Source organism: Sinocyclocheilus grahami, unplaced genomic scaffold (genome assembly GCF_001515645.1).
Source record: "Sinocyclocheilus grahami isolate Dianchi unplaced genomic scaffold, SAMN03320097.WGS_v1.1 scaffold1541.1, whole genome shotgun sequence".
Lineage (NCBI taxonomy): Eukaryota > Metazoa > Chordata > Actinopteri > Cypriniformes > Cyprinidae > Sinocyclocheilus > Sinocyclocheilus grahami.
Genome location: NW_015506720.1, coordinates 106,493 through 114,708, shown reverse-complemented (window position 1 = coordinate 114,708; position 8,216 = coordinate 106,493). Strand labels below are relative to the sequence as shown.

General features: G+C 39.0%; 1 protein-coding gene across 1 annotated transcript in view; it reads left to right on the top strand.

Annotated features, from left to right (window-relative positions):
- The first annotated feature begins 4,260 nt into the window (after positions 1-4,260).
- LOC107571039 (semaphorin-3D-like) overlaps positions 4,261-8,216 on the top strand; it is a 52,486-nt gene continuing 48,530 nt past the window's right edge. Inside the window, exon 1 of the transcript XR_001607126.1 lies at positions 4,261-4,385. The gene's annotated coding sequence lies outside the window, so the exon portion shown is untranslated. The remainder of the gene's footprint in view (positions 4,386-8,216) is intronic.

Sequence of the window (8,216 nt, the reverse complement as noted above, 5' to 3'; positions counted from 1 at the left end):
ACCTCACATTGTGACCACAGTATGAGCACACAGTGAGTGTGCAGTGACCTCACATTGTGACCACAGTATGAGCACAGAGTGAGTGTGCAGTGACCTCACATTGTGACCATAGTATGAGCACACAGTGAGTGTGCAGTGACCTCACATTGTGATCACAGTATGAGTGCACAGTGAGTGTGCAGTGACCTCAATTTGTGAGCATAGTATGAGCACACAGTGACCTCACATTGTGATCACAGTATGAGCACACAGTGAGTGTGCAGTGACCTCACATTGTGACCACAGTATGAGCACACAATGAGTGTGCAGTGACCTCACATTGTGACCACAGTATGAGCACACAATGAGTGTGCAGTGACCTCACATTGTGACCACAGTATGAGCACACAATGAGTGTGCAGTGACCTCACATTGTGACCACAGTATGAGCACACAATGAGTGTGCAGTGACCTCACATTGTGACCACAGTATGAGCACACAATGAGTGTGCAGTGACCTCACATTGTGACCACAGTATGAGCACACAATGAGTGTGCAGTGACCTCACATTGTGACCACAGTATGAGCACACAATGAGTGTGCAGTGACCTCACATTGTGACCACAGTATGAGCACACAATGAGTGTGCAGTGACCTCACATTGTGACCACAGTATGAGCACACAATGAGTGTGCAGTGACCTCACATTGTGACCACAGTATGAGCACACAATGAGTGTGCAGTGACCTCACATTGTGACCACAGTATGAGCACACAATGAGTGTGCAGTGACCTCACATTGTGACCACAGTATGAGCACACAATGAGTGTGCAGTGACCTCACATTGTGACCACAGTATGAGCACACAATGAGTGTGCAGTGACCTCACATTGTGACCACAGTATGAGCACACAATGAGTGTGCAGTGACCTCACATTGTGACCACAGTATGAGCACACAATGAGTGTGCAGTGACCTCACATTGTGACCACAGTATGAGCACACAATGAGTGTGCAGTGACCTCACATTGTGACCACAGTATGAGCACACAATGAGTGTGCAGTGACCTCACATTGTGACCACAGTATGAGCACACAATGAGTGTGCAGTGACCTCACATTGTGACCACAGTATGAGCACACAATGAGTGTGCAGTGACCTCACATTGTGACCACAGTATGAGCACACAATGAGTGTGCAGTGACCTCACATTGTGACCACAGTATGAGCACACAATGAGTGTGCAGTGACCTCACATTGTGACCACAGTATGAGCACACAATGAGTGTGCAGTGACCTCACATTGTGACCACAGTATGAGCACACAATGAGTGTGCAGTGACCTCACATTGTGACCACAGTATGAGCACACAATGAGTGTGCAGTGACCTCACATTGTGACCACAGTATGAGCACACAATGAGTGTGCAGTGACCTCACATTGTGACCACAGTATGAGCACACAATGAGTGTGCAGTGACCTCACATTGTGACCACAGTATGAGCACACAATGAGTGTGCAGTGACCTCACATTGTGACCACAGTATGAGCACACAATGAGTGTGCAGTGACCTCACATTGTGACCACAGTATGAGCACACAATGAGTGTGCAGTGACCTCACATTGTGACCACAGTATGAGCACACAATGAGTGTGCAGTGACCTCACATTGTGACCACAGTATGAGCACACAATGAGTGTGCAGTGACCTCACATTGTGACCACAGTATGAGCACACAATGAGTGTGCAGTGACCTCACATTGTGACCACAGTATGAGCACACAATGAGTGTGCAGTGACCTCACATTGTGACCACAGTATGAGCACACAATGAGTGTGCAGTGACCTCACATTGTGACCACAGTATGAGCACACAATGAGTGTGCAGTGACCTCACATTGTGACCACAGTATGAGCACACAATGAGTGTGCAGTGACCTCACATTGTGACCACAGTATGAGCACACAATGAGTGTGCAGTGACCTCACATTGTGACCACAGTATGAGCACACAATGAGTGTGCAGTGACCTCACATTGTGACCACAGTATGAGCACACAATGAGTGTGCAGTGACCTCACATTGTGACCACAGTATGAGCACACAATGAGTGTGCAGTGACCTCACATTGTGACCACAGTATGAGCACACAATGAGTGTGCAGTGACCTCACATTGTGACCACAGTATGAGCACACAATGAGTGTGCAGTGACCTCACATTGTGACCACAGTATGAGCACACAATGAGTGTGCAGTGACCTCACATTGTGACCACAGTATGAGCACACAATGAGTGTGCAGTGACCTCACATTGTGACCACAGTATGAGCACACAATGAGTGTGCAGTGACCTCACATTGTGACCACAGTATGAGCACACAATGAGTGTGCAGTGACCTCACATTGTGACCACAGTATGAGCACACAATGAGTGTGCAGTGACCTCACATTGTGACCACAGTATGAGCACACAATGAGTGTGCAGTGACCTCACATTGTGACCACAGTATGAGCACACAATGAGTGTGCAGTGACCTCACATTGTGACCACAGTATGAGCACACAATGAGTGTGCAGTGACCTCACATTGTGACCACAGTATGAGCACACAATGAGTGTGCAGTGACCTCACATTGTGACCACAGTATGAGCACACAATGAGTGTGCAGTGACCTCACATTGTGACCACAGTATGAGCACACAATGAGTGTGCAGTGACCTCACATTGTGACCACAGTATGAGCACACAATGAGTGTGCAGTGACCTCACATTGTGACCACAGTATGAGCACACAATGAGTGTGCAGTGACCTCACATTGTGACCACAGTATGAGCACACAATGAGTGTGCAGTGACCTCACATTGTGACCACAGTATGAGCACACAATGAGTGTGCAGTGACCTCACATTGTGACCACAGTATGAGCACACAATGAGTGTGCAGTGACCTCACATTGTGACCACAGTATGAGCACACAATGAGTGTGCAGTGACCTCACATTGTGACCACAGTATGAGCACACAATGAGTGTGCAGTGACCTCACATTGTGACCACAGTATGAGCACACAATGAGTGTGCAGTGACCTCACATTGTGACCACAGTATGAGCACACAGTGAGTGCACTGTGACCTCACATTGTGATCACAGTTTATGCGCACAGTGACCTCACATCGGGAGCATAGTATGAGCACATAGTATGTTACACTTTTAGCTCACTGTGACACACACATTGTGACCACACCATGAGAATCATGTGAGCTCAGGGTGACATCATTGTGATCAAATTGTTGACTGGGTAGAACATATAGAGCATCTTTATTTCACCCCAAAAACAAAGGGAACAGTCAAACAAACAAACAAAAAACTTTCAGAATGTTTTATTTCGCCGTTTTTTTATTATTATTATTATTATTATTATTACTATTGTGCGCACTATTTAGCCTACTATTTTTTTCCTGCATGCCATGTGCGGGGCTCCTAATAGCTTATGTCTCACAGTTCTATCTTTTTTTCTTGCAATTCTGAAAAAAGCTGAATTGTGAGGTAGACAGTCAGAATTGCAAAATAAAAACACTCACAATTCTGACTTTTTTCTTGCAATTGCGCGAAATAAACTTGTAATTCTGATGAGAAGTGTCGAAATTGTGAGATACAAACTCACGATTGTGAGAAAAAAGTAAAAAAAATTTGATAAAAAGTCAAATAGAATCTTATTTTTTTCCCATTTATTTTGGGTAAAATATTATATTATAGTATATTGTTTCTTTTCTCTTTCTTTTTTTACTCAAATTTCACCATGTCTGCTCATCAAGAAGAACAATTATTATGATAGTTGTTACACAGAGACAATTATGACATCATGCACTCTAAAAAATGCTGGGTTAAATATATAATAATAAAAAGGGACAAACCCAGCTATTGGGTTGTTGGGTTCCAGAGCTGTACGAGTTTCTTTCTTTCGCAAAATACAAATTGAGATGTTAGTCAAAATGGCAGCATGAGTCTCCATCCACTTTCATTGGAAGTCTTTCTTTTTTTCTTTCTTTCTTTCTTTTCTATGAGCAAATTAAGACTGACGCGGTCCGTCATTGCATTTTGTGTCCCTCGGGAGCTATAGCTGGTTTGCAATGACACGAACGCGAGTAGATATAACAGGACTTTATTTTAGAGTGTACTGTGCCTTTAAGGATTCTGTCATTTGTGAGTTGTATCAGGCGCGCTTCATTAAACCAGGCTGCCAGAACATTATTGTGGGCGTTTCTTCATTACTTCAGTTCAAAACTGAGGAAAAGCTCTCAGTAAACATAAATAGGAAGCGCTGCTGGAACCAAGATCATTGTGAAACAGACCTCACTAGCAATTTGTGCGTTATGGATGACAAAGACGAAGATACAGGTGGGTAAATGACTTAATACGTGCATATTATAACGGTCTATTGTTGTTTTATTTCCTTAAAGTTTTACTTGAAGATAAACTACGTTCATTGTCTACTCTGAATGGCTTGCAAGAAACGAAATGGTTCGTATCTGTTGCATGTATAGCAAAAACTTATTAGTTTGTCCTACAAAAAGTATGTTTTAAAAGTAATAAAAAATGCACTTAGTCATTAGGCTACAACCATCAATATATCCTGAGACATTTCAAGTGATCATGGTAATTTTTTAAAAGTAGCCTAATACACGTTTGTAGAGTTTAGTTTAAATGCTTTTGCGTTCAAGTTTACTTCACTTCTGTTCTTACAGCACAAGAAACTGCATTACTGCAAAGATCATCCCTTTTGCACAACGTCAAATAAGCGGTTTTGCAACAAAAATGTTCATTCTGTTTGAACAAAACTTTTTCCAAAGCTTCTAAACGCAGTGCTAGACTCCTTCATCAAATTCACTTTTTAAACCACTTTATATAAAATGACAATAAATGACAGTTTTGTTGAGGATCACGTTATATCTTGGACGGCTGTCATTGCGTCTTCAACCACGTGGACGTCTCTTGGACGTCTGTTTTGATTTTTTTTGGGGGGGGGGGAAGAAACCGTCGCAAACCTTTTCAGTGCTGTAGCTTAATATTAAATATAAGCAATCTTGCTAACTTCTATGCAATTTTAATTCGACAATCATTACATGAGTGAAAGTTTAACTGAGTAAGAATTTCAGAGTTTCTGTGCTTTAGTTGTGCAAAACGTGATGATCCAAGTCAGGGGTGCCCAAACTCGGTCCTGGAGGGCCGGTGTCCTGCAGAGTTTAGCTCCAACTTGCCTCAACACACCTGTCTGGAAGTTTCTAATATGACTAGTAAGAGCTTGATTAGCTGGTTCAGGTGTGGCTAATTGGTGTTGGAGCTAAACTCTGCAGGACAACGGCCCTCCAGGACCGAGTTTGGGCACCCCTGATCCAAGTTATCTCGTAGACTAGCCTATGTATCTCATGGACTTCAATGGAAGGAAGGAAAGCTGACCTTTTGCACGAATGAGTTCACATGGTGAATGCCGCTTTGCTTTTTTGTGACTATAGTGCAGAATCCTAATTAGTAATTAAATAATTATTTAAAAAAAATCTACAAAAATTAATTTATTTCCAAATGTTTGCAACATGTTTTAAATGACAAGAAATTGATTTTTAATGTGATTCAATAAAACGTCATTTTGCACTTGTAAATAATTAGCTAAAAGTGTTTAAAAAGTATGGTGTTTTGAGAGCTAAGCTTAATTTAAGAGGGAACTATATGCACTCAAATGGGAAAAATGTTAACATTCATTAATATCTCATCGTAGTCATTTCACATTTTGAAGACTGACTTGTATAACCCTCGTGAAAAATGTCCAATAGCATATTTTTAATATTTATCAGTGTTGGGGGTAATGCATTATACAGTAAGTAACACAAGTTATGTAATCAGATTACTGTACAAGTAACTAGTAAAGTAACGCATTACTTTTTTTAATTTACAAAAAATTATATTTTTTCAAATAAGTAACGCAAGTAACTTTGTTTTCCCAATTATTGACTGACCACTCTCCTGTCCCCATGTTGAGAAATCGTGAGCTGTGTGAACATGCAGTGTTTTTGTAGTTCTAGACTAAATATCATCGTGCATTTACTCAACTCACTTGTACAAAAACAGTTTCATTATTTCATCAAAATGAATAAAAACAGTGAAATGCAAACTCGGAATACGATGCAAACCTGTAATAGGGGCCCAATTAAAACAGTTAAATAACACAAATATCCTTTATGTATTTAATCCTTTTTTATAAACCAATGTTTATGCTGCTGGCCTTCAATGATCCAATTCAACCATACTAATAACCACACCATTTCCTTCAGCCTGAGGCTTATTCTTTTCACTTTTGGTGTGAAAGGGCTTTTACTTTTGCCAAAAATTGATTTTCATATTAAAAGCAAGCAAGAAAGCACATCCCAGATGTGAAAAAGTAACGGAAAAGTAACAACGCATTACTTTCCATAAAAAAGTAACCAAGTAACGCAATTAGTTACTTTTTTTTAGGGAGTAACACAATATTGTAATGCATTACTGGTTAAAGTGTGATGCTGAATGTACTGACAAGCATTTATCATTAAAAATATACTTTATTATAATTTCTGTTAACTTGAATGTCATGTATTTAAAAATATTTTTAATTATACATTTGCAATTTAGACTTTAAATGTAATGTTAAAAACGCACTACAGTTAATATATAATCAAGTACTTTACATGTGCTTTAAAACCCGACAAATGAATATTAAAAGAATGATTTAAAATGTACTTCTTAAAGTAAAACTTTGATTAACGCTGTTTAAGCGTTAAACATGAATGTTTCTCTTTAAGTGCCCTTTTATTCAAACTGCAAGTGTTTTTTGTAAATATACTTTAAAGATTTGAAGTGCACTACAGGTCTGCATTCAAAACAGTTAAAGGGACAGTTCACCCAAAAAAGGAAAAATTGTCAATTTACTCACCCTCCCCTTGTTCCAAACCTGTATGAGTTTCAATCTTCTGTTGATCACAAAAGAAGATGTTTTGAAGAATGTTGGCAACTGAATATTTGATGGTAGCCATTGACTTCCATATTATGGAGGAAAAAAAAAGAAAAACTATGGAAGCCAATAGCTATCAATCATTTTGTTTCCAACATTCTTCAAAATATCATCTTTTGTGAAGCTCATACAGGTTTGGAACAACATGACGGTGAGGAAACAATGACAGAATTTTCATTTTTGGATCAAACTTTGTCCTAAATTTAAAGCCCTAAAGTTAAGAATAAAGCTTTTTAAACAGTACTTTTCAGCAATAACATTACAATAATCTTCGGTAAGACCTGTTTGTTGTATAACTTGTGCATAATACTGTCTGTTATCTACTTTAACTTCACTTATAACACTTTCACGTATCGCAAGAGCGAAAATGCATTCAGAGGAAAAATTTACTATCTGAAACAGTTAACTGCAAATGTTATCTCTCTGGCGCTTCTGAATCAGTGACTGTAAGTATGTTTTGTTATTAGTTTAAGTATTTGCTATTGACTGTTCAAATTAGGGATGTAACGGTATGAATTTCTTATTATGATTTATAGTGACAAATGATCACGATTATCAGTATTATCACGGTGTTGTTAAAATGTGCTGCAAATGTTCAAAAAGTACTTGCACAAAAATAATTTCACCAAGTTTTACATTTAAAATCAACAAACAACAAATAAAATGAGTTTTTGTTTGCATAATTGCATTGCCAATGATGTCCGGATTTTAAGTGACAACATGACTGACAACAGTTTATCTAATAGCATGTTTAAATATCTAATGTGAATGTCAAATATCTAATGTAATAAAACTGTGTTTTATGCTTCAGGGCTCCAGTCTCATTCTTCCCACTGGTCGCTCTTTTGCGACTAACTTTCTCAGTTGGTCACACCAGCACATGATTTGGTCGCAATATTTTTATTTTTAGGGATTAATCAATGCATGCTGATGAACTTTTATCATAGGTTATAGTTATATGAAAAGAAAGTGGTTAACATTCAACCCGTTCTTTTTCATCAGTATTATTTGTGATTTTAATTTTGTGAATGGGAGTTTCTCTTTGGCTATGTTATAAGCCGGGCTTCGGATGCTTTCACTTTCGAATTTGCGATCTTGGTGTCACGTTTTACAAGAAAAGATAATTGTCTAATTTGCTTACATACTGTACATCTATACATATTTCACTTTTTAAGACTAAAACAAAAGAT